This window comes from Muntiacus reevesi, chromosome 19, assembly GCF_963930625.1.
Source record: "Muntiacus reevesi chromosome 19, mMunRee1.1, whole genome shotgun sequence".
NCBI classification, from domain to species: domain Eukaryota; kingdom Metazoa; phylum Chordata; class Mammalia; order Artiodactyla; family Cervidae; genus Muntiacus; species Muntiacus reevesi.
The window spans coordinates 17,026,990-17,052,243 of NC_089267.1; positions in this window are offsets into that span (position 1 = coordinate 17,026,990).

Here is a 25,254-nt window from a genome sequence, read left to right on the forward strand (position 1 = left end):
TTAGGATATGGAATAAAGGATTGGTTCCAAATCGAGAAAGGAGTACGTTAAGGCTGTATGTTGTCACCTTGCTTGTTTAAATTTTATGTGTGGGAAATGCCAGGCCAGATGAGTCACAAGCTGGAGTCAAGATTTCCAGGAGAAATATCAACAATCTAGATATGCAGATGATACCACTCTAATGGCAGAAAGTGAACAGGAACTAAATACCCTCTTGATAAGGCTGCAAGAGGAAAGTGAAAAAGCTGACTTGAAATTCAGATTCAAAAAACTGAGATCATGGCAACTGGCCCCATCATTTCATGGCAAATAGATGGGGGAAAAGTTGAAACAGTGTCAGATTTTATTTTCTTGGCCTCTGAAATCACTGCAGATGGTGACAGCAGCCATGAAATGAAAAGATGTTTGCTCCTTGGGAAAAAAAAGTTGTGACAAACCTAGACAGAATATTAAAAAGCAGAGATATCACTTTGCTGACAAAGGTCCATATGATCAAAGCTATGTGTTTTTTTTTCCAGTTATCATGTACGGATGTGGGGGTTGAACCATAAAGAAGCTGTTCACTGAAGAACTGATACTTTCAAATTGTGGTACTGGAGAAGACTCTTGAGAGTCCCTTGAATTGCAGGGAGATCAAACCAGTTAATCCTAAAGGAAATTAGCCCTGAATATTCACTGATGTTGAAGCTGAAGCTCCAAAACTTTGGCCACCTGATGTAAAGTCAAAGTTTAAATACAGACACACTAAAAGTCCATGGAATTCTCCAGTATTCTCCAGAGTACTGGAGTGGGTGGCTGTTCCCTTCTCCAGGGGATCTTCCCAACCCAGAGATTGAACCCAAGTCTCCCACATTGCAGGTAAAATCTTCACCAGCTGAGCCACCAGGGATGATGCATTGGAAAAGACCCTGAGGCTGGGAAAGACCGAGGTCAAAAGGAGAAGTGGGGGTGCAGAGGATGAGATGGTTAGATAGCATAGCCAACTCAATGGCCATAAATCTGAGCAAACTCCAGGAGACAGTGGAAGACAGAGGAGCCTGCTTGCTGCAGCCTATGAGGTCGCAAGGAGTGAGACTTTATATAGCAACTGAACAACAACAAAATCATGTGACGAGTATCACATTACTTGCAGGGACTCAGTGATGTCCTTGATTACAGAGAGTTCACAGTCTACTTGGGGAAACAGTCATGGATCAAACAATCACACTAATACATATATGACAAACAATACATATTCATAATGTAATGAACATGTTTCCCACATTAAAAAAAAAGCTGAAAAACAGTGTAAGACAGACATGATGGCATTCTAATGAAGTGTGGCATTTTGTTGGACATGCAAACAATTCAGTAATGCCAGCACAGAGGTCTGAGTCTCATGAGATGCTGGAAATAGGGTTGGGGAGGGAGGTAGCCAGATCGCATCCTACTGAGCTATCTGGACTTTATTCTGTAGATGATAAACACATCCACCCTTTTGGGCTTTCCCTTTAATAAAGTAATTCTTCCAATTTTCCATAAGACTTACAAAACTGTACACAGGAATTTCTATGTTTTAAAAATATTTATAAACAAATAATAGTATGACTCATAACAATCAAGTGTCCATGTCCAGAAAAAATATTTCACTTATATTTTCTCCTTACTCATTTAGAAATGAATATTTTTTACTTGTAGGTAATATTTCAGCCTTTCTCTCTCTCTCTCATGCATCTCTCTCTCTCTCTCTCTCTCTCTCTCTCTCTCTCTCTCTCTGTCATGCAAACACACAATCAATTGGAAATTGCCCTCTTTGTTACAGAACCCAAGTTATACAAATTGCATAAAACATTAGGAGGGAAGTTTCCCTTCCTTCCCACTTTAATCCCCAAACACTTTTAAACTATACAGAAAAAATTTTACCACCACAAGAAAGACAAAGTAAATATAGTTAAAGACACTAGCTACAGAATACAAAATGAATGTCTGCCTTCTGTAGAGAAAAACAAAATGTTGCATTTTAACTGAGAAAATGTTCTTTAATATCAACATAACACCAGGGAATAGAAATAAAGGATATTTAAATTAGCATTTCTTATAACAGTGGTAATCAATCTTACTCTTTCCTCAAATGAACAGTTTTGATTAAAATGTAAACATAACCCAGAGGTTTAATGAAGAAATTATAGTCCCTGAACTCATAAAAATTCTATTATGTTGGCTGCTACTTGCATTTTTTTCAAAAATGTGGGGGAAATAGCTGGCCATTTTGTTTCATTTGCTCTTAATCTAACCTGCTTCACTGTCTGCATAAGCAACACGTTAGAAAGTTCAGTTCAGTTCAGTCACTCAGTCATGTTCGACTCTTTGCAACCCCATGGACTGCAGCATGCCAGGCTTCCCTGTCCATCACCAACCTCCAAACCTACCTCAAATCCATGTCCATTGAGTTGGTGATGCCATCCCACCTTCTCATCCTCTGTTGTCCCCTTCTTCTTCTGCCCTCAATCTTGCCCAGCATCAGGGTCTTTTCCAATGAGTCAGTTCTTCACATCAGGTGGCCAAAATACTGCAGTTTTAGCATCAGTCGTTCCCATGAACAATTAGGACTGATCTCCTTCAGGATGAACTGGCTGGATCTCCCTGCAGTCCAAAGGACTCTCAAGAGTCTTCTCCAACACCACAGTTCAAAAGCATCAATTCTTCAGCACTCAGTTTTTTTTATAGTCCAACTCTCACATCCACACATGGCTACTGGAAAAACCATAGCTTTGACTAGATGGACCTTTGTTGGTAAAGTAATATCTCTGCTTTTTAATATGCTGTCTAGGTTGATCATAGCTTTTCTTCCAAGGAGCAAGCATCTTTTAATTTCATGGGTGTAATCATCATCTGCAGCAATTTTGGAGCCCAAGAAAAAGAAGTCTGTCACTGTTTCCACTGTTTCCCCATCTATTTCCCATGAAGTGATGGGACCAGATGCCATGATCTTAGTTTTCTGAATGCTGAGTTTTAAGCCAACTTTTTCACTCTCCTCTTTCACTTTCATCAAGAGGCTCTTCAGTTCTTCTTCACTTTCTGCCATAGCGGTGGTGTCATCTGCGTATGTGAGGTTATTGATATTTCTCCCAGGAACCTTGATTCCAGCTTGTGCTTCATCCAGCCTAGCATTTTTCATGATGTACTCTGCACGTAAGTTAAATAAGCAGGGTTACAATATACAGCCTTGATGTACTCCTTTCCTGATTTGGAACCAGTCTGTTGTTCCATGTCCAGTTCTAACTGTTGCTTCCTGACCTGCATACAGGTTTCTCAGGAGGCAGGTCATGTGGTCTGGTATTCCCATCTCCTTCAGTGTAATCTAAATATTGAAGTAAATGCTCAAGTATGTAATAGAGAGATATTTTGGGCAGAGGGCAGGGAGAGAAGAAGTTTTCATTGCTCTAAAATGGAATAGTTATATGTATTGGACAAATCATGTTTCCTCTAGTATTCTGAAGCTATTATCTTTCAAGGAAATGGATAAGCATAAATTACTGGTTAAGCACAGAGCCATAGTTTAGTATATTCCTTTTTTAGCTAGGAGGACCTAAAAGTTCATCTCATCTACATTCTAAAATGTGTTCTTGGTGTAACAAAGCTTAACCTATTTGACACTGACCTGTGGTCATAGGCAAAGTAACCAATATCAGGAGCTGTAAAGATAGAAGATACAATTACCCAGAGGCTATATATTTGCAATGCTGATAAAGTAAGAAAAAGATGATGTACTACTGAACTTGTAGCTGTCAGAGGAGGCCATCTAAAAGACATGAGCTGGATCTGGCCTGTCAAAGGTTCCTCGATCCCTCTCACCCAGTCCTTGGAATGTATGTTTTGCCCATTGTTCCCACAGTGGAAGCCATTTTTAAGGACACAGCCTTGAAAGAGCACTGTTTTGTTGAGATCATCTATGTGGAATATATGATTGAGCCCAGTTACAGACTTTATCTTAAACTTTAAGATTCTGGAGGTGGGTTCAGAGATCTACCCCTCTTGCAGCTGCCCAAAACAGGATTTGTAAGTTCCCTTACTTATCAAACTGATGGTGGTTGTTTAGTCGCTAAGCCATGTTCAACTTTTGTGATCCCATAGACTGTAGCCTGTCAGGCTCCTCTGTCCATGGGATTCCCCAGGCCCAGGAATTGAACCCGGGTCTCCTGCATTGCAGGGAGATGATTTACCAACTGAGCTATGGGGGACGCCCTCCTTGTTAAACTGCCACCTGCCAATCTGGTCTGTCTCTTCTTCAGTTTCTTCTTACCTTCCGTGTATGCGAGCCAATTTCCAACCAACAGTAGCTCCGGGGAAGCAATGTATGCTATTTGCTATTGGCTATGTTCAACAGTAAATTTTAAGAAAGTGATTACCACAGGGAGAATCAGTCAACTTGCAATCAGAAATTCGGGCCTTGTATGATTGAAAAAACTGACATACTCAAACATTAAGAGAATGGATTAAAATTGGCTTAGAGACAAAGGCCAGTATGTATATATTTTCTACTGGATAAAATGAAAGAGGAAAAAGATTATATTACAGGTGCAGATGACAGATATGTTCTGGAGAACCTTAAGACAGCTTCTAACATTTGAAGAAAAACACCTGGAAGAAGAAAACAAAACAATAAAGCAGAATCCAGACTTATGGAATTGACTGGAAACAAATAAATCAGATGCTTACTGAATTTTCCTGCAAGCCACCTGCAAAGCAGGAGACCCGGTTCAATCCCTGGATCGGGAAGACCCCCTGGAGAAGGGATAGGCTACCCACTCCAGCATTCTTGGGTTTCTCCAGTGGCTCAGATGGTAAAGAATCTTCCTGCAATGCAGAGGCCTGCATCTGATCCCTGTGTTGGGAAAATTCCCTGGAGAAGGGAAAGGCTACCCACTCCAGCGTGCTTGCCTTTATAATTCCATGGACAAAGGAGCCTGGCAGGCTACAGTCCATGAGGTTGCAAAGAGTCAGACATGACTAAGCAACTTTCAGTTACCAAATTTTCAATGGAATGCTTACCATAACTTTGACTAATAAATATCTTGGATTATTCCAGACTAAATAAGCAAACAAGAAAGCACTGTGGATCCTCAAAATTATGGGAAGGAATGAGTTAAGAAAGCTTTTAACTGGACATAGTTTTCAATTCCTGTTTCAGCTAAGCCAAGAACAATAGAACAAACGAAACAGATGGCAGAGCCAAACAGTGGAGAGGATAATAGATAGAAGAAGTCTTCCAGAGCAGAATAAGAAACTTAATCAAAGAACCTGTGCCACCTCAGAGTGGGAGGTCTTAAACTGTCGGTCAGATGAGACTCCAGAATTGCTTACAGACCAGAGGCTGCTGTGTGCCATCAGGCTTCTTTTTCCCCAGTGGGACTGTTTATTGCCTTTATCCTGTTCCCATTCCATTTTTGTAAACTGAGGTGAGCAGCGAGTAGGTAACATGTCTTTTTAGTTCATACATCTCCAGCTCAAGATGACTCATAAGGCAACACTATGTCTCTTGGAGATTATAGATTGAATTTGATTCAGTGACTTGTTGGAATCTTGGGCTGTCTCAAAGAGGAGTTGTCTGTTTTCTATTTGGGAGAAGAAGGAAAATTTATTGGACAGTGCCAGAGACAGCTAGTGCTGTCCTGTGGGGTTTTCAAGTAGGAGTCTGGTGTATTCTGTGTAGGTCTTCTCCCTAATTAAGGAAAAACCTAAAACAAAATTAGAGTTTTGTTCCTTAATTTAAAAGAAGACCTACATAGAATACACCAGACTCTTACTTGAAAACCCCATAGGAGCATGTGTGAGCTTGAGATAGACAGATTTTTTCAGAGCTACAATGTGGCACTGACTGTGCCCAGTATCTAGTTGAAGTTAGTTGATGAGTTATCAGCTACCCATCTCTCCGCCCAGCAGTGGCAGAGATTCCCTGGAAGGAGAGAACATAATTTGAAACTTCTACAGATTTGTATCCACATTATCTAGCATTAAATACAGATTACTTAGCAAGACAAAAGAACCAGAGAGAAAATAAACAATGGAAGTATGCTCACTGGTGATCCAGATATTAGCATATCTCTGAAGACCTTTCAAATAATTGTTATTGATATGTTCAAGAAAATAAAGGGAAAATTGACAGAGTAAGTTAAAATACAGACAATTTAACTAACAAATTGAAATCTATAAAAAAGGATCAACTGAAAATTGAAGAAAAATAATGCAAATCTAAAATCAAAATCTCACTAGAGTTTAACAGAAAGATTAGACATACCCAGAAGAAAATAAGATTAGTGAATTCAGACAGATCTATATAAAATATGCATGTAAATCTCTGTTTCCTTTGTACTAGTGCCATGTGTTTCTAATGAGTCCAAGGAGGTAACACTTTTGTGCCTTCTGAATCCCTCTTCTCTTCTATTAAAGCCCCAGAATCATGTGTCCAAATGTTGCATCTACATGAGGTAAAGTCTCCATCAACCTGGGTCGTTGAGTGACTGTGTCAATCAGAAATCCCCACAATTCCCACAGACCTATGTGAGACATGAAGCATACAAAAGAATCTTTTTTGGTGCTGTCTTTGAAATTTTGTTTTGCCTTGTTTTGTAGTTCTAATATAGCAGTTATTAAGTCTTAATTTAGTGAATATGCCTATGTTTCTATAGAAAACTAGCAATGAAATCGGATGATTCTGCTCAGTTGTTTTTCTCAATAAATCATACTACCTATTAAGTCTAGACATTTAAGCTAAACTAACCAAGTTCTGGAAGTCAAGATTGGCTTTATTGTTTGTTTTATTTTTTTAATTTGCATGCTAAAACACATTTTGTTGACTGGGTTTAATATAAGCTTCTGTTAGTGAAGGATTTCAGAAATTCTCTCTTCCTGGCCCCATAGCAATGTAGCAAAGGCCTAGTTTGACCTCTGCTTCTGATCAATGGCAACATTATAAAAATTGGCTACTACCCAAGTAAAGTGGTATCTCCATAAAAGCCACTCTCTTGATATATATTTATGAGTAAAAAATTAGAAATTTATTCAGAGCTAATTGGCACATGAGGATTACTTTTTGTCATCAATTGTATGCAACATTAAAAAATCTGCCTTTTTATAAAATATTAGTAGGCATTCTATTTAAAAGACAGGTATTCTATTTTAAAGTCAAAGTTTCTACTTCATAACATGCCAAAGGATGTGAAAGATAATTACTTCTTCAACAAGTATGCCTCAGAGATTTTTCTTGGATTCATTGCATTTAAAAGGTCATCCATCTGAAATTAGGTGTTAGATTTAAAATCGAAGGCAGGATAGCACAGTGAATTGATGTTCACTGAACATAGTGTTTGGAGTCTAATTGCCTTTGTTCACATTCTGCCTCTTATTATCAATCTCTTAAACTTATTTAGGTCCCATTTTCCTCCATTTCTTAGTATGGAACTCATAGAATTTTAAGGATTAAATAGGACAATAAATGATGCATAGAAAATGCGCAATAGTTGGCTGGAAGGGGTAGAGCTGTATCATAATGCAGTTGTGTGTTTAAAAAGAGTCTGTATCTCAATACCACATAGTTAAGTAAGGTAATTAAATAAAACAGAAGGCTTCAGTTGCAGTAAATGATAGGAGATAGATACATACAAGTGGTAGCTGAAAATAGAAGAGATGATTGTATATTAGAAAGTAAGTTACACTGATGATACAGATGTGATCATCAGTCTGTATCATCAAAACAGCTGTTTGTCTCCTCCCTGAAGGTAAAAGTACTTTAAAGTCCTCTTACTGCCAATGGACAATGGCTAAAATTCACAGACAGAATGAACAAAGAGTAACATAGTAGAAATTGTTTCAAAGTAATCTATTATAGTGAACAAAACATATGTTATCAGTGTTTATTTTTTAAGTAAAATTCTATTGAATGTCTGCTATGTAAAAAGAACTTTTGTAGTTACCTGAGATTAAAATTGGAAAACAAATTGCTTGCCTACCTCAGAAGTCATAAAACCATCTGTTGCTTTAATAATAGCAAAGAGGAACTAAAGAGCCTCTTGATGAGGGTAAAAGAGGAGAGTTAAAAAGCTCGCTTAAAACTCAGCATTCAAAAAACAAAGATCATGGCATCTGTTCCCATTACTTCGTGGCAAATAGATGGGGAAAAAGTGGAAACAGTGGCAAATTTTATTTTTTTGAGCGCCAAAATCACTACAGACGATGACTGCAGCCACAAAATTAAAAGACGCTTGCTCCTTGAAAGAAAAGCTATGACAAACCCAGAAAGCATGTTAAAAAGGAGAGCCATTGCTATGCCAACAAAGGTCTGTATAGTCAAAGCTATGGTTTTTCCAGTAGTCACGTATGGATGTGAGAGTTGAACCATAAAGAAAACTGAGTGCTGAAGAATTGATGCTTTCTAACTGTAATGCTGGTGAAGACTCTTGAGAGTCCCTTGGACAGCAAGGAGATCCAACCAGTCAATTCTAAAGGAAATCAGTCCTGAATATTCATTGGAAGGACTGATGCTGAAGCTGAAACTGCAGTATTTTGGCCACCTGATGTGAAGAACCAACTCATTGGAAAAGACCCTGATGCTGGGAAAGATTGAGGGCAGGAGGAGAAGGGGGTGACCGAGGATGAGATGGTTGGATGGCATCACTGACTCAATGGGCATGAGTTTGAGCAAAGTCCAGGAGATAGTGATGGACAGGGAAACCTGGCATGTTGCAGTCCATGGGGTCGCAAAGAGTCTGACATGAATGAGTTAATGAACATCAACAGTAATTACATAGGCTAGCCATGATTCAGTTTGTGTGGGATTCCACAAGGCATGATTGCAAGAATATGAATAATGTCGTGAGCAAATTTGTAGACTAAACATCTCAGTTTGCCCCATGGCTTACAACAGTTCACGTTCCTCCCACATACAAAATGATCATTTCCTCCCAAATCCCTCAAAGATCTCAATACCTTATAACATCAGTAAAAGACCCAAATTTACCATCTAAATCAAATCAAGTGCAAATAAAACTCCTTGAATCCGGTTCTGAGTTCTCAATATGAAGACCTGTGAACTAAATAGACAAGGTATCTATAACCCACACTCCCAGCAAACAATTTTTGGGAGAGGCAAAGGATAACCACTATAGGCTTCCTCATTGAAAAATTCAAAAGATAGGAGGCATGTAGGTCTCACTGGTCCACAGCAATTCTGAAATCCCACAAGGCATATGTTGTCTGTCCTTCATTAGCCAGGTTCTTTGCTCCAGAGACTCTGGTTCCTTAGTTCTGCCTTCCCAATCATTCTTCCTTGTCAGGAAATGCAGCTTGTGTTCACAACTGAGTAATTTTTATGTTTGCTTCATGTACGTAAAATGACTGAAGATTCAAATTCCTCTTTGTATTCTTACTGTCTCTGCCCTTTACAGATCATGCTAACAGTGCTCCTGTCTATATAACTCACAAAACTTCTTTATTTTCTTATGAATCTTATTGGGGTTCATTTCATTTGACAAACCTATGCCAATAAACATCTTCAAGATAGCATACTTTCTACCTTCAGGTTATGCGGAAGCTGTGAGAACAAAGCCCAGCTGTTTGACTGAATAGTTCTTTGAGTTACTACCTTACATCTTTCTGAGGTTTTAACAGAGGATTTTATAATCACATTTATGGCTTTATTTTTAAATCATAATTTTCTGGATTAGAAAATAAGCCATTGTTATCTCTCATAGTTCCTTGTGGGTCTAATATTTACAGGTGCCCTAGGTGATTCTGCTTAAGCATTTCTCTTAAAGTTGTGGTCAAAATGGGAGCCAAATGCAATCATCTGAAGGCATGACTGGGGCTGGAAAAATCTACTCTCAAAGTGAATCACTTAAATGGCTGGCAAGTTCTGTTTGCTTGCAGGAAGCCTCGGTTCATCCCCATGTGACTCTTCCCACAAGGTTATTTGAATGTCCCCGTGATATGACAGATGGATTTCCCCAGAGTAAATGATCCAAGAGAGGGAAAGTTAGAAATCAAAATGTTTTTATGACCTAACTTGGGAATCATACAAAACCACTTCTACAGTATTCTGTCTGTTGCAAAGGCCACCCATGATTCAAAATGGGTAAGTACTACACCAAGAAAAAAATACCAGGAGAAGTGATGCATAGTTGACCATTTCAGAAGCTAACTTGCCTTTTAGTGAGAGGAAATAGATGCTAAACACTAAATATCATAAGCAAACTAAACAACATGATCAAAGATGTTGTGTTATGAATAAGAAGAAAGAAAAAAAAGATCAGAGTTAGGGGATAGGGAAAGAAGTTTACAATAATGAATAGAGGTGTAAGAGTAGACCTCATTGGAAAAAATTATTGCTTTGTAAAGACATGAAGAAAATAATATTATAATATTGATATTCTAATAATCTACTGTCATATTCTGTTTCAATAGACTCAATTTAATATATTAAAAAACACATTTCTTATCATGTCTAAGGCTACATACAAAGCTCATGAAAGCCTCTTTCCAAAGATTTGGTGTTCACAGGCCTTATATAAGAGTTTTAGAAGTTAACACTAAAAGGATTTACAGTAATTCTTAGTGATCTGTTATTTTTTTGTGAATTCTTAACCATTATTTAGTGCATACAAAATAATGGATGCAAGATACATGAAACTTAATGAAGTATAATAATAAAGTGAACATACATGAGTTCAGTTCCATTAAGTCATTTAGTTGTGTCCGATTCTTTGCAACCCCATGGGCTGCAGCACACCATGTCTCCCTGTCCATCACCAACTCCCAGAGCTTGCTCAAACTCATGTCCATTGAGTCGGTGATGCTATCCAACCATCTTATTCTCTGTCATCCCCTTCTCCTTCCACCTTCAATCTTTCCCAGCATCAGGGACTTTTCCAATGAGTCAGTTCTTCACATCAGGTGGCCAAAGTATTGGAGTTTCAGCTTCAACATCAGCCCTTCGAATGAATATTCAGGACTGATTTCCTTTAGGATGGACTGGTTGGATCTCCTTGCAGTCCAAGGGATTCTCATGAGTCTTCTCCAACACCACAGTTCAAAAGCATCAATTCTTTGGTGCTCAGCTTTCTTTATAGTCCAACTCTCACATCCATACATGACTACTGGAAAAACCATAGCTTTGACTAGATGGACCTTTGTCAGCAAAGTAATGTTTCTGCTTGTTAATATGCTGTCTAGGTTTGTCATAGCTTTTCTTCCAAGGAGCAAGTGTCTTTTAATTTCATGGCTGCAGTCACCATCTGCAGTGATTTTGGAGTCTCCCCCCCTCAAAAAAAATAAAGTCTGCCACTGTTTCCCCATCCATTTGCCATGGGACTGGATGCCATCATCTTAGTTTCCTGAATGTTGAGTTTTAAGTCAGCTTTTTCACTCTCCTCTTTCACTTTCATCAAGAGGCTCTTCAGTTCTTCTTCACTTTCTACCATAAGGGTGGTGTCATCTGTGTATCTTAGGTTATTGATGTTTCTCCCAACAATCTTGATTCCAGCTTGTGCTTAATCCAGCCTGGCATTTCACATGATGTAGTCCACATAAAAGTTAAGCAAGCATGGTGATAATATATAGCCTTGATGTATTTCTTTCCCGTTTAGGAACCAGTCTGTTGTTCCATGTGCAGTTCTAACTGCTGCATCTTGACCTGCATACAGATTTTTCAGGAGGCAGGTAAGGTGGTCAGATAAGTTCACAGTTCACAGACATACATGAACCACCATCCAAATTCAAGACCAGACTATTACCTCTCCTTTTGAAAATGCTTTTCATTCTTCCCTAATCCTGCCTATCTTCCATTTTACTACCCTGAAATGCAAATCATATCATGAATTTTGAGCTTATCATTCTGGTTGTTAACACACTTCTAACATATATATGAATATTGCTAAGGCATTATTAGCACTCAATTTGTTTCTTTTTGCATATATGTAGCCCTCTGAAATTCTTTTTTTCCTCCCAAAAGCACTTTGTTTCTAAGATTCAGTTGTGTTCTTGTGTAAATTGTTCTCCACCTAATTTAAATTATGTACAATATTATATCATGTGTGTACAGCACTATTGATACTTTCTCTGGTCAATAAATGCTTTCCAGTCCTTAATGTAATTAAAATAATGATGCTAGAAAATTCTCAGGCAGGTTTTTCCAGGGTGAGAATGAAGAAGGTTAAGATACCACTTACAGTAATAACAATAACAACAATACAAATAGATAGCTAGGAATAAATTTAACAAAATACTGTATAAGACTTTTTTAAAAACATTGAGACAAAAGAGACAAATAGAGATTATATACCAAGTTCATCAACTGACATAAAATTTCAGTTTTCTTTAAATTAACGTATAGATTAAATGTAATTTCAATAAAAACCTTAAAAGTTTCAAAGAAACTTCACCAGCTGATTATGAAGTTAATATGAATATACAAAATCCTAATAACAGCTAAGATAATCCTAACAAAGAAACAAATATGTTTTGGGAATTTGTCTTAATCAGACATAGTAAAGTTCAAAACCATCTGATCTTCATCATGTATCACGATTACTTTTCTCCTTAAGCACATGTATTCTTCTGGGGAAAAAATTCAATATCAAATGCATGTGTACATCTTAGCCTCATTATGTATCAAAATTGAAACAAATAGCTATTAAAAATACTATTAGCGTGCAACTTAAGTTTCTCTCAATGGGACTAAGATACAGAGTAAGTTATTAAATTAATGATCTGCATGAAATTTAATGATTATTAACAGAGATATTTGTTTAATTTAGGGCAATAATTGACTGGTGCTATTATGTTATCCCCATAGACTTTTCAGAGTCTGTTCTGTGAGGTGAGTTTCAAACTGTGTGGCCTGAGAGAACTCAATGCCTTTGATCACATTTTTAAAGAACATGGGAATAAGAACAGTTTGAACTTTCTGTGAAATGATACCAGGCCCAACAGGAGCCCCATCATTTCACCTGACTCTATGCTTTGATCTCTTTCCACCATAATTAGATCAGTGTTTGTAATGAAATATTTCAATTTCTCCACTCATATAAATTTAATATGGTTGCTTAATGAAATCAGTGAGATACACCAATTAGTAATAAGCAAAATTTTCAATCAGAATACACATTTTGAATATATAAATGTACATGAATATAAGGTGTTCAACTGGCTTACAGGAGGAATGCAAAAACCAAGTTTGTACTTAATGCATTATCCATTTGACAGTGTATTAATACAATTTCTGATATTAATATTTGTCTTTTTCCCTCAAAAATGTTACTTTTGTTATCTAATTACTTACTATAGGAAGTCTTATCTAACCTCATAAAGAAATCACCACACCTATTTTGTACAATTCTAGTATCCAGCATACACATCTATCATAGCTTTTATATTCCCTTATTCAACCAAACTGCTCGCGTAACTGTTTTTCTTTACAGGCTATAATCTCTTGAAAGCACAGATACCATCCTTCTCATCTGTATGTGCCACCTAAGGAAAAGCAGTGGACCTTCCTCATAAGGAACATCAAATCTTTGCACTGTTGTTTCCATGACCATATCAACCCAAATATGCTTCCTTTGATAATCATTTCTTTCATAGTGTCAGCTGAAAAAAAAAATAATATCCTAAAAGTTGAGCATTATGTTTCAAAATTTAGTGATTTTCTAAGGACTTCAAGCCGGGGAGGTAGCCTCTCAGATAGCTTTGAGGAACTGCTCCAAAGAGGTAAGGATAGATCCACGACACATAGGATCTTTTGCGACAAAGACCAGGTGCTCAGAACAAAAGTTTACTGTTAATAAACAAACACAAGCAAAAAGCTAGATAGCTGAAGGAATTTAGCACTTGTCTATGAATGGGAAGGCATGAGTCTGGGGTCCCTGATATCATTCCTTCGATGTGCACCTCAGCAATCCGAGGCCAGTATCCTGGGCTTTCTCATCCTGGGGGCACCACTGTGGGGATGGCTGCGGTGACTGATGGCTTGGTGGCAGGCATCCTATTTCTATCCTGAGTTCCCTCAGGGCTCACAGTAGGGACAGCTGTGATGTGATGGCTTAATGGCTGCAACATCTTTGGTTTAGTGACATGGCAGGCAACATTTTTACCATTGACAACAACTTCCCCTACTTTTGCTTAAAGACTTTTTGAGTGTTTTCAGAAAATCATTACATGATCTTTTCTTCACACCAGTTTATGATGTTCACTAATCTAAGCTATACTTACTGCTTCTTATCTGTCAAGCATGGGGGCTTCCCAGGGGGTAAAGAATCCATCTGCCAATGAGGGACCTACAAGAGACATGGGTTCTATCCCTGGGTTGGAAAGATCCCTTGGAGCAGGAAATGGCAAGCTATTGCAGTATTCTTGCCTGGAAAACTCCATGGACAGAGGAGTCTGCTGGGCCACTGTCCTTGGAGTCGCAAAGAGTCAGACATAACTGAGTATGCAAACACACACATGCATGGTGCTAGGTACTAGTTCTCTTATAAACATGAGACACAGACTGTCCTTAAATAATTCAATGACAAGTCAGACACAATTTAAAAAAACTAATAAGTACTTATTAATTAAAGCAATGCAATAAGTGATATTACACAGACAGGAACAGAGAAATCTGGAAACATACATTTAGTGACTAAGTTTGCTACTTGAGAAAAGATTGAAAGAAAAGGGCGTGTTTGCACGTAACAAATAGGCAAGAAGAAATTATTTTTTAAAGAATGTGTACAAAGACATAATTTAAAAAGAACCAAGCAGATATACTGAATAAGGTGCAACTCTCTGAATTTGGAGCCCACGGTATCTGAGATGGAGAGGAAGGAGGTTGGAAAGTTAGCTAGAGGGACAGAACAGACTTTAGAGACAATATTAAGAAATGTGTGCTTTATTTTGCCAACAAGAATATAGAAGAAATATTTAAACAAGGCAAAGACATCATCAGACTTCTCTTTAGGAATGATGGTTCAGAATAAAGATGCATTTGAAAGTGTAAAAAGTCTGTGGCAGAATGACAAATTAGGAGGTTTTAAAATCTTTTAGAAAAATAAATAAATAAAAAATAAAATTTTTTAGAGAAATATGAGATGACCTTTCAAATGTGTAGAAATTTGGGGATACAAAGATTAATTTGGCTGATGTTAGTAAAATAGACTCAACCAAGCACAAGGGAATGAAAAGTACCATGAGGGAGTTACAGATGATCCCCATTTCTCCTATGAGACACTGAAAATGAAAAGGATCCCTCTATTTAAATAATATTTGGGATCTCAACAAAATTCAGGCAGAAATCTCTAGTAAATAAGTATATCTAAAATTCAAGAATAAAGTTGGGACTGGCTGATTAGAAGTTGTCCATTTATAAGTGCTAAAACAATGACAGTAGATGGCATCACCCAAGGTTTATTAGGAAGCAAAAATGGAAGAGAGAAAAAGACTAGACCTTGAGTCATCTACCAACATATAAGCAATGGCCAGAGGAAAAAGAACCTGTGAAGAATTCCAGAAAAATTATCAAAATGATAACTATAAACCATGACCCATGCATTGCTTGCATGCATGCATGTTAAACTGCTTCAGTTGTGTCCGACTCTTTGTGACCTTAAGAGTGGTAGCCTGCCAGGATCCTCTGTCCATGGGATTCTCCAGGCATGAATACTGGAGTATATTGTCATGCCCTCCTCCAAGGGATCTTCCCAAGCTCAGGTTTAAACCCGTGTCTCTTATATCGCCTCCATTGGCAAACGGGTTCTTCACCAATAGGGCCACCTAGGAAGCCAGAGGAGGTCACTACTGTTCATCAAATAAGAAGAAACTGCCACGGAGATAAGAAAAGCCATTCAGAGTAAGGCAGAAGTCAGAAACTAGATTAGCAAAGTTTAAGCTGCAAGCATGGAAGACACAAGCTATTCTTTAACGAAAATGATGCTGAAAGAAAAAGAGACATAAAATCAGTACTTTTAGCAGAAAGTTAACAAAAACTTCTTTCGCTGCTACTTGAAAAGAAGGAGCTAAAAGAACAGGCAAAATTTGATGTAAAGAAAATAGAAAAGATAATGGAATAAGATTCCAGTATAAGTGATGGAAACTGAGATATTGGTATATTAGTTTCCTACTGAAGCTGTAGCTTGGTAGCTTACAGCAACAAAAACATATTATTTTGAACATTTGGAAGTCAGAAGTCTGAAATGGGATTAATGGGACTAAAAATAAACAAGTCAGTAGGGCTGTGTTCCTTCGTGGAGGCTACAGGGGAGAAGCCGTTTCCTTGTTTCTTCAAGCAAGCTACCTACATTCTTTGGTTTGTGGCTTGGTTTGAGGCTCCATCTCCAAAACCAGAGTATTTTCAAATCTCTCTCTCTATTGCTCACCTCTTCATGTCTCCTCTGACTCTCTGACTTCCCACTTACAAGGACTCTAGTGAATAAATTGAGCCAACCCAGACAATCAGGATAATCTCATTATCTCAAGATCCTTAATTTAATCTTTAAGTCTCTTTTGCCATTGCTGTTGTTTGTCTCTAAGTCATGTCCAATTCTTTGCAACCTCATGGACTGCAGCTCATCAGGCTTCTCTGTCCTCTACGGTCTCCCAGAGTTTGCTCAAATTCATGGCCATTGAGTCAGTGGTGCTATCTAACCATCTCATCCTCTGCCACCCTCTTCTCTTTTTGCCTTCTATCTTTTCCAGCTTCAGGGTCTTTTCCAATGAATCAGTTCTTCAAATCAGGTGGCCAAAATATTGGATCTTCAACTTCAGAATCAGTCCTCCCAATGAATATTCAGGATTGATTTCCTTTAGAATTGACTAGTTTCCCCTCCTTTAAGTCCAAGGGATTCTCAAGAGTCTTCTCCTCCACCATAATTCAGAAGCATCAGTCTTTTGGTGCTCAGCCTTCTTTATGGTCCTACTCTCACACCCATACATGACTACTGGAAAAACCATAGCTTTGATGATACAGACCTTTGTTGGTATGGTGATATCTCTGCTTTTTAAATACATTGTCTAGGTTTGTCATAGTTTTCTTTCCAAGGAGCAAATGTGTTTTAATTTCACGGCTGCAGTCATCATCAGCAGTGATTTTGGAGCCCAAGAAAATAAAATGTGTCACTGCTTCCACTTTTTCCCCTTCTGTTTGTTATGAAGTGATGGGACTGGATGCCATGATCTTTGTCAAGATTTAAGTTATTTGAATATTGAGTTTTAAGCCAGCTTTTTCACTCTCCTTTCACTTTCATCAAGAAACTCAGTTTCTCTTCATTTTCTGCCATTAGAGTGGTATCATCTGCATATCTAAGCTCACTTATATTTCTCCTGGCAATCTTGATTCCAGCTTGTGATTCATCCAGCCCAGCACTTCCCATGACGTACTCTGCATATAAGTTAAAGAAACTGGGTGGCAATATACAGCCTTGTCTTCCTCCTTTACCAATTTTGAACCAGTCAGTTATTCCATGTAAGGTTTTAATTGTTGCTTCTTGACTCACATACAGGTTTCTCAGGAGACAGGTCAGGTGGTCTGGGATCCCCATCTCTTGAAGAATTTTCCACAGTTTGCTGCGAACCACACAGTCAAAGGCTTTAGTGTAGTCAATGAAGCAGAAGCAGATGTTTTTCTGGAATTCCTTTGGTTTTTCTATGATCCAACAGATATTAGCAATTTGATCTCTGGTTCCTCTGCCTTTTCTAAATCCAGCTTGTACATCAGGAAGTTCTCAGTTCACATAATGTTGAAGCTAGCTTGAAGGATTTCAAGCATAACCTTACTAGCATGTGAAATGAGTGCAATTGTATGGTAGTTTGAACATTCTTTGACATTGACCTTCTTTGAGATTGGAATGAAAACTGATCTTTTCCAGTCTTGTGGCTGCTGCGGAATCTTCTAAATTTGATGATATAATGAATGCAGCTCTTTCACAGCATCATCTTTTAGGATTTAAAATAGCTCAGTTGGAAGTCCATCACCTCCACTAGTTTGTTTGTAGTAATGTATTCTAATGCCCACTTGACTTCACACTCCAGGATGTTTGGCTCTAGGTGAGTGACAACACCATTGTGGTTATCTAGGTCATTAAGACCTTTTTTGTTTAGTTCTCCTGTATATTCTTGCCACTCTTCTAAATCTCTTCTGTTTCTGCTAGGTTCTTACCATTTCTATCCTTTATTGTGCCCATCCTTTCTTGAAATGTTCCCTTGATATCTCCAATTTTCTTGACGAGATCTCTAGTCCATCCCATTCTATTGTTTCCTATTTCTTTGTATTGTTCATTTAAGAAGGCCATCTTATCTCTCCTTGCTATTCTCTGAAATTCTGCATTCAGTTGGGTATATCTTTCCTATTCTCTCTTGCCTTTTGCTTCTCTTCTATCCTCAGGTATTTGTAAGACCTCCTCAAACAACTACTTTGCCTCCTTGAATTTCTTTTTCTTTGGAATGATTTTAGTCACTGCCTTCCTGTACAATGTTAAAAACCTCTGTCCATATTCTTCAGGCTACCAGATCTAATCCCTTTAAATTATTTGTCACTTCCACTGTATAATCATAAGAGATTTGATTTAGGTCATACCTGAATGGTCTAGTGGTTTTCCCTCATTTCTTCAATTTGAACCTGAATTTTGCAATAAGGAGTTCATGATCTGAGTATCAGTCAGCTCCAGGTCTTATTTTTACTGACTGTATAGAGCTTCTCCAACTTCAGTTATAAAGAATACAATCAATTTCATTTCAGTGTTGACCATTTGGTGATGTCCATGTACAGAGTCAATGTTGTATTGTTGGAAAATGTTGTTTGCTATGACCAGTGTGTTCCCTGACAAAAGTCTGGCAACCTTTGCCCTGCTTCATTTTGCACTCCAAGGTCAAACTTGCCTGTTACTCCAGGTATCTCTTGACTTCCTACTTTTGCATTACAATTCCCTATGATGAAAAGGATATTTTTTTTGGTGTTAGTTCTAGAAGGTCTTGTAGGTCTTCATAGAACCGCTCAACTTCAGCTTCTTTGGCATCAGTGTTTAGTGCATAGACTTGGATTACTGTGATGTTGAATAGTTTGCCCTTAAAATGAACCAAGATCATTCTGTCGTTTTTGAGACTGCACCCAAGTACTGCATTTCAGACTCTTCGTTAACTATGAGGGCTACTCCATCTCTTTTAAGCAATTCTTACCCACAGTAGTAGATAAAACAGTCATATGGATTAAATTTGCCCGTTCCTGTCCATTTAAGTTTACTGATTCCTCAGATGTCAATGTTCACTCTTGCCATCTCTTGCTTGACCATGTCCAATTTACCTTGATTCATGGACCTAACATTCCAGATTCTTATGTAATATTATTCTTTACAGCATCAGACTTACTTTCACCACCAGACTCATCCACGACTGAGTGCCATTTCTGCTTTGGTCTAGCTGCTTCATTCTTTCTGGAGGTTTTGGTAATTGCCCTCTACTCTCCCCAAGTAGCATATTGGACACCTTTCCGCCTGGGAGGTTCATTCTCTGGTGTCATATCTTTTTTTCCTTTTATACTGTTCATGGGGTTCTCATGGCAAAAAAACTTGAGTGGTTTGCCTTTCCTTCTTCCAGTGGACCACATTCTGTCAAAACTCTTCATCATGACCCATCTGTCTTGGGTGGCCCTGCAAGGCATGGTTCATAGCTTCATTGAGTTATAGAAGCCCCATCACCGTGACAAGGCTGTGATCCATGAAGAGGATCTTTTGCCATATGAGGTAATATATACACAAGTGCCAGATATTAAGATATCAACATTTGTTGAGGACCATTATTCTATCTACCACATTCCCTAAAGGTAGAATGATTAAACTGGGAAGGGACGATCAACCCCTCTTATTTCAAGAGCAGAAAAGGAGGCCAAAATGGATGATGCCATATGTAAGTACAGGGGCAAAAATAGGAACTAGTCCTGTCTGATGTTTATATTTTCTTCTTGGCAGGTTTGAAAAGGTGAAGTATGCCATTGATAACAAGAATAAATTTTGGAAAAGCTACTGAGTATGTTTCTCCACCTCCCCCCCATCAAAAAAAAAAAAAAAAAAAAATGACTAGAAACAGATGGAGACCATGAACAAGCATGGGGACGTGGGGGGGGCGGGGGGGTGGTGCTTCCAATGGAGTTGGTTTAGTCGTTGCGTCTGACTCTTGGACCCCATGGACTATAGCCTGCCAGGCTCTTCCATCTGTGGGATTTCCCAGGCAAGAATACTGGGTTAGGTTGCCATTTCCTTCTGCAGGGGATCTTCCCAATGGAGTTAGAAAGCACGAAGTCTTTGGGAAGGTTATCGGCTTAGCATGGAAATTTGTTGAGCAGTACTTCACAGCTTGGGAATGAAATTAAAGAAAACGAACAATTGGATCCATCAGCTAATAGATATCTGAGGGTGATTATAGTTGGGGAAATAAGGAGGAATATGAGTAAGGATCCTGCTGAGTAAGGATCCTGGTGAATATACAAATAATTGAAATCACTGATCCTAGCATTCGGCTTGCTCAGGTTCACTCTTCCCCAATTGTGAAATATTATGAAAATTTATATAATGTGTAAGATATGTGGGGAAAGGGGAGGGAGAGAGAGAAAGGGAGAGAGAATGAATGAGAATCATTGCCAGGTCTTAGAAATGCAAAATCCTTATCTAAGGCACTGACAGATCAGTACCTTTATGTTTTCAAATTATAAAATCATGCAGTAACCAAAGTAACTGTGGAGGTTGAAACTTACAAAAGTTGAATTAGGATAATTAATAAATCCATCCTCATTCTTCTAGTATGTCATATTGATTCAATTTTTCGATGGACTGATTAACTTTATTGAAAGCTGCTTTTTTTTTAAACAAAGTTTAAAGCTAATCAGGAAATAGTTTTCCCACTGGCAAAGGTAAAAAAACATAATTTACTACATAATTATTTGATAATTGCTTTGTCTCCAGATGTCCTTTTATGTGAAGTTTCACTCTCTCCTATGTAATCTGTTCCATTTAGTTTAACTCTATATATTATTGTTCACATTTTATCAGTTATAATTCATTAAAATATTGTGCAAGTTTCTTTAGCAGGTCAAGGCCTGTCAGTGAACATTCTAGAACAATCTTTTCATTACTGAATATTTTACTTCTAAATTTCCTTAACTAGAAATATGCTGGCAAGCCCTTCATTAAATATGAAATGCTCATAATGATTTTTTAAATAAAATATTACATTATTTTTTGTTTCTTTAAATAATCTGTATTTCTTTGTTCCTTTTCTTGGCCTCATTTTCACAGGCAACCAAGGGATCTAGAGAAATTTGAATATTTTAAACTATAATACTTAGTAAATCAGAATGTGTATCAAAATCACCTAAAGAACTTTGCAAATATGCAAATGGTAACAAGATTAGTAAATATTTTGAAGAAAAGGGAAGCCGTACTCAGTGCCCTGGGTTAAGATCACTGTGAGAGCAATGAGGAAAGATCATAACCTGGAGCCCCAGAAAGGATCACATTCCCGTGACCAGGGTGCAGAGTAAGGCAGTCTTGAGCCAAGGTGATGATCATAAGAATGACAAGATTATTAGAGATGAAAGAGAAAAATGTAACATCAGTGTTTAAAAAAAGCCACCCTGACTAAATCACAGAGTTGTTCTGGAGACAGCATGAAATTTCAGCAGAAAAAGTGATTTGAAAAACCTAATTCTCTACTTGTTCAAAGTCTTCATGTGATTTGTTATATAAAAGCCCATTTCTCTCTCTTCAGGCTCTGTGCTTCTCGTGGAAGATTTTATGAGAGGAGAGTTCATGCCTGTCACCACAAGCCAATACTTCTGCAGTCACTACTTAGAGCTTGCTTTTGCAGGCAGTTATGGAAATGGATTTTTATTAGTTTCTTCCTTAAAAAAAAACATGATCTGCATAATATCTTTTTAAGAGAAAAGGAGTCTGAGAAAAACGTTTGTCTTATTTAAAGATTTATGCAAATAACACCCAATATTATGCTCTAAGCCATAGACTTATTTTTAGAATAAAATGAGATTCCAGTATTCAAAAATTCTGATAAATAAGAAAAATCATGATTCTTATTTTTTCAGCCATTCTATCCAACTGAATTAGTAATAAAATAAAGTTTAAAAAATTTAAATGAAGTATATTAAAACTATTCAATATATACATTGAATGTGACATACAATATTTTTACTGTTAAAGAATAAAGAAACAAAATTATACAAAAATGGGTTTTATCTGAAGTTCATTTTAGTTCTTCATGGTTTCCATGCAACCAAATTCTATCTTTTCCCTTGCTGTTAGAGCTGACATTTGAAAGTAACCTGTTAAGTAACCATGACTTTAGTAGTATGAAACTGAATGAGGGACAGTTAAAAAAAAAACCAAAAACTGCTTTTGAATCATTAGTCAACAAATAATTAATTACACTGGTAGCAACTGCATCCACAAAGTATAACTGCCTGAACAATAGCTGAAATAAGCAAGGCCTTATCACATTGGAATGCTTATTCTTATTCTCAGAGAAAAAAAGTCATATCTATTATATGTTTGAATGAAAATATCTGAACGAGTCATTGAAATATTAATGTATAAAATAGCAATGCTTTTACTCATCTGTGCACACATTAATCATCGAAAAATTCCAAGAAATCATCATAATCAAATAGTATGTTTCATTTTAAGTTAATTTATATGAAAAGTTAAACATAATTTCATAAACAAATTTTCACATCTTAAGTGAATTTATTTTACTGAGGGACTACCATTGGTTTCCTTTGACTAGTCTCTTTATTAGTGCATTTAAAACATAACAGAAATTTACTAATACTTTCAAATCTCTTTCCAAAATGGGTTTATCTGTATCCTATTTCTTATTTACAACCATATTAAAATGTTTTGAAAATGGAAAATTTATTTTACTGAAACATTCTTGCTGACTTATCCCAGTCTATGATTATTGAGATTATACTACACTGCCAAGATATCCCTTATTTCAGCATATTTCAAAATGGATACTGTAAATAATATGATTATCCTGTTGAATTATTAAATCTAGATATACTTTTAAGATTATCCTATCATTATAAAGTTCATGTAAACCTACATAATATTTATATTATATTTAAAAATCAGTGATTCAGTGATAAACATCTTCATTTCTCCTGATTTCCCTTTTGCTAATTTTACTACCTAATTTAGCAATAGCATTAATATTAAAAATTTAACATAGTTACTTCTGTAAAATGCATCAACATAAAATAAGCCTAATTTACAATTTCAAATTCATCCTAGACTGATTATGTGTAAGCCTGAGGTTTTTTTAAACTTTATCTTAAATTCTGATTGGCTTCATTGTACTTACCAAGGGAACAGTTAAATTTCTTATATTTCTACTTTCTTCATTCCCTTTCGATACAACTGTTTTTCTCCCCTGAGATAGCCCTAGAAATGATGTAGAGATGAGATAATAATAGAGTTTTCCTTCTCTTCCCACAGGCAGTTATATTCTAACTCCAGAGGAATAGTTTTCACAGTAATTCTGAGTTTTTCCAAACTTCTCAACTCTGAAAATAATGACCAATAAAAAATCCAGTGACTATGGTAGCCAATTTAATTTACCTAATCTTGAATAATCAACTTGATAAATGGTGTTTTCATTATATCTAATGGTATAATTATGGTACCTTTTTTTTTCTTCCATTTACAAGTCAATGCGTTCAATGAGCACTTGCATTTTTCTTTCCAAGATGCTTAGCTACTCTACAGGGGGGAAAAAAGTTCTCATTAAAAGGGTAAGAAATCTCTTTGAAATTTTTATTGCTTTTGCCATTACTCCTCTTAGTTATAGCCCCAAGTATGAAATTATCTACTCGTCTATACCTTAGACAAAATTCAACCTAACTAGTGTGTTGAAAGTAATTCACAATTCTGTTGGATTAACCACTGAAACTTTTTGAATACAAATAATAGTTAACTCTTTTGATCAAAGGAGCACAAAACGCACTTTCCATTATATAGGTATAATGGAAAGAATGTAGTTTTAGGAATAGCTAGGTGACTTTGATGTACTTGATTTTTGTGAACATTAGTTTGTTCATCTTTAAATGGGGGTAAAAAGCCTATCTCGTAGGACTAGATAAAAATACACAGTGTCTCAGATGTACAGAACAGACTTTTAAACTCTGTGGGAGAAGGCGAGGGTGGGATGTTTCGAGAGAACAGCACCGAAACATGTATATTATCAAGGGTGAAACAGATCACCAGCCCAGGTTGGATGCATGAGACAAGTGCTCTGGGCTGGTGCACTGGGAGGACCCAGAAGGATCGGGTGGAGAAGGAGGTGGGAGGGGGGATCGGGATGGGGAATACACGTAAATCCATGGCTGATTCATGTCAATATATGGCAAAAACCACTACAATATTGTAAAGTAATTAGCTTCCAACTAATAAAAATAAATGGAAAAAAAAAGTCAGTTATTCTTATGAAAAAAAAATACACAGTGTCTGACACATAATCATGTTTGGTAAATAAAAGAGGAGGTGGGAAAGGAGGTGATTCTTATAACCCAGGAGTTGAGTTACTATTTAAAGTCAAATGATGCCATTTCCTCCCCTCAGCTTTCCCTAATTCACTTCCCTTTCATTAAAATTACCTTATATAGAGAAGTATAGCCCTTCCCTATATAGCATTGTTTCTCAAAACTAGAAGAATTTCTCTAGATTTATAGCTCCAGACTTAGCCTGATAGGTGGTAAAGAATTTGGCAGAATTTAAAGGTCCAAATGTTTCATCTAGAAATGCAGGCCACACTGAAGGAGTCAAACTAGCATCCCCTCTTCTCCACAGCTGATTTAGGCTTAGTATCGAATGATTGAAAATGACTCACAATCTGAGCAAAGATCAGTTTCCTAGGAAAGGTCATAATGGCTACGTGTATACAATATTTTGTTTGCTGCAATTCAGGTGGATATCACTTGTAGATATTTAGACTACAGATATTGGCCTCAATAGACTCAAATACTAATAGATATAGGTTCAGGTTCATACTTCTTCTACATACCTCTAGATTCTTGTGGAAAATAGTATGCTCTAAGTCAGTTTCATCAGGAAACAGTCTATGAGATACAGATTTGTGTACAAGAAAGTTTACTGAGCAGGACCAGCACCTGTGAGAAGAATGCAGGAAACACTATCAGGCAAAGGAAGAGATTAAATCATGATGAACTTGCAATAAAAGCCTCAACTG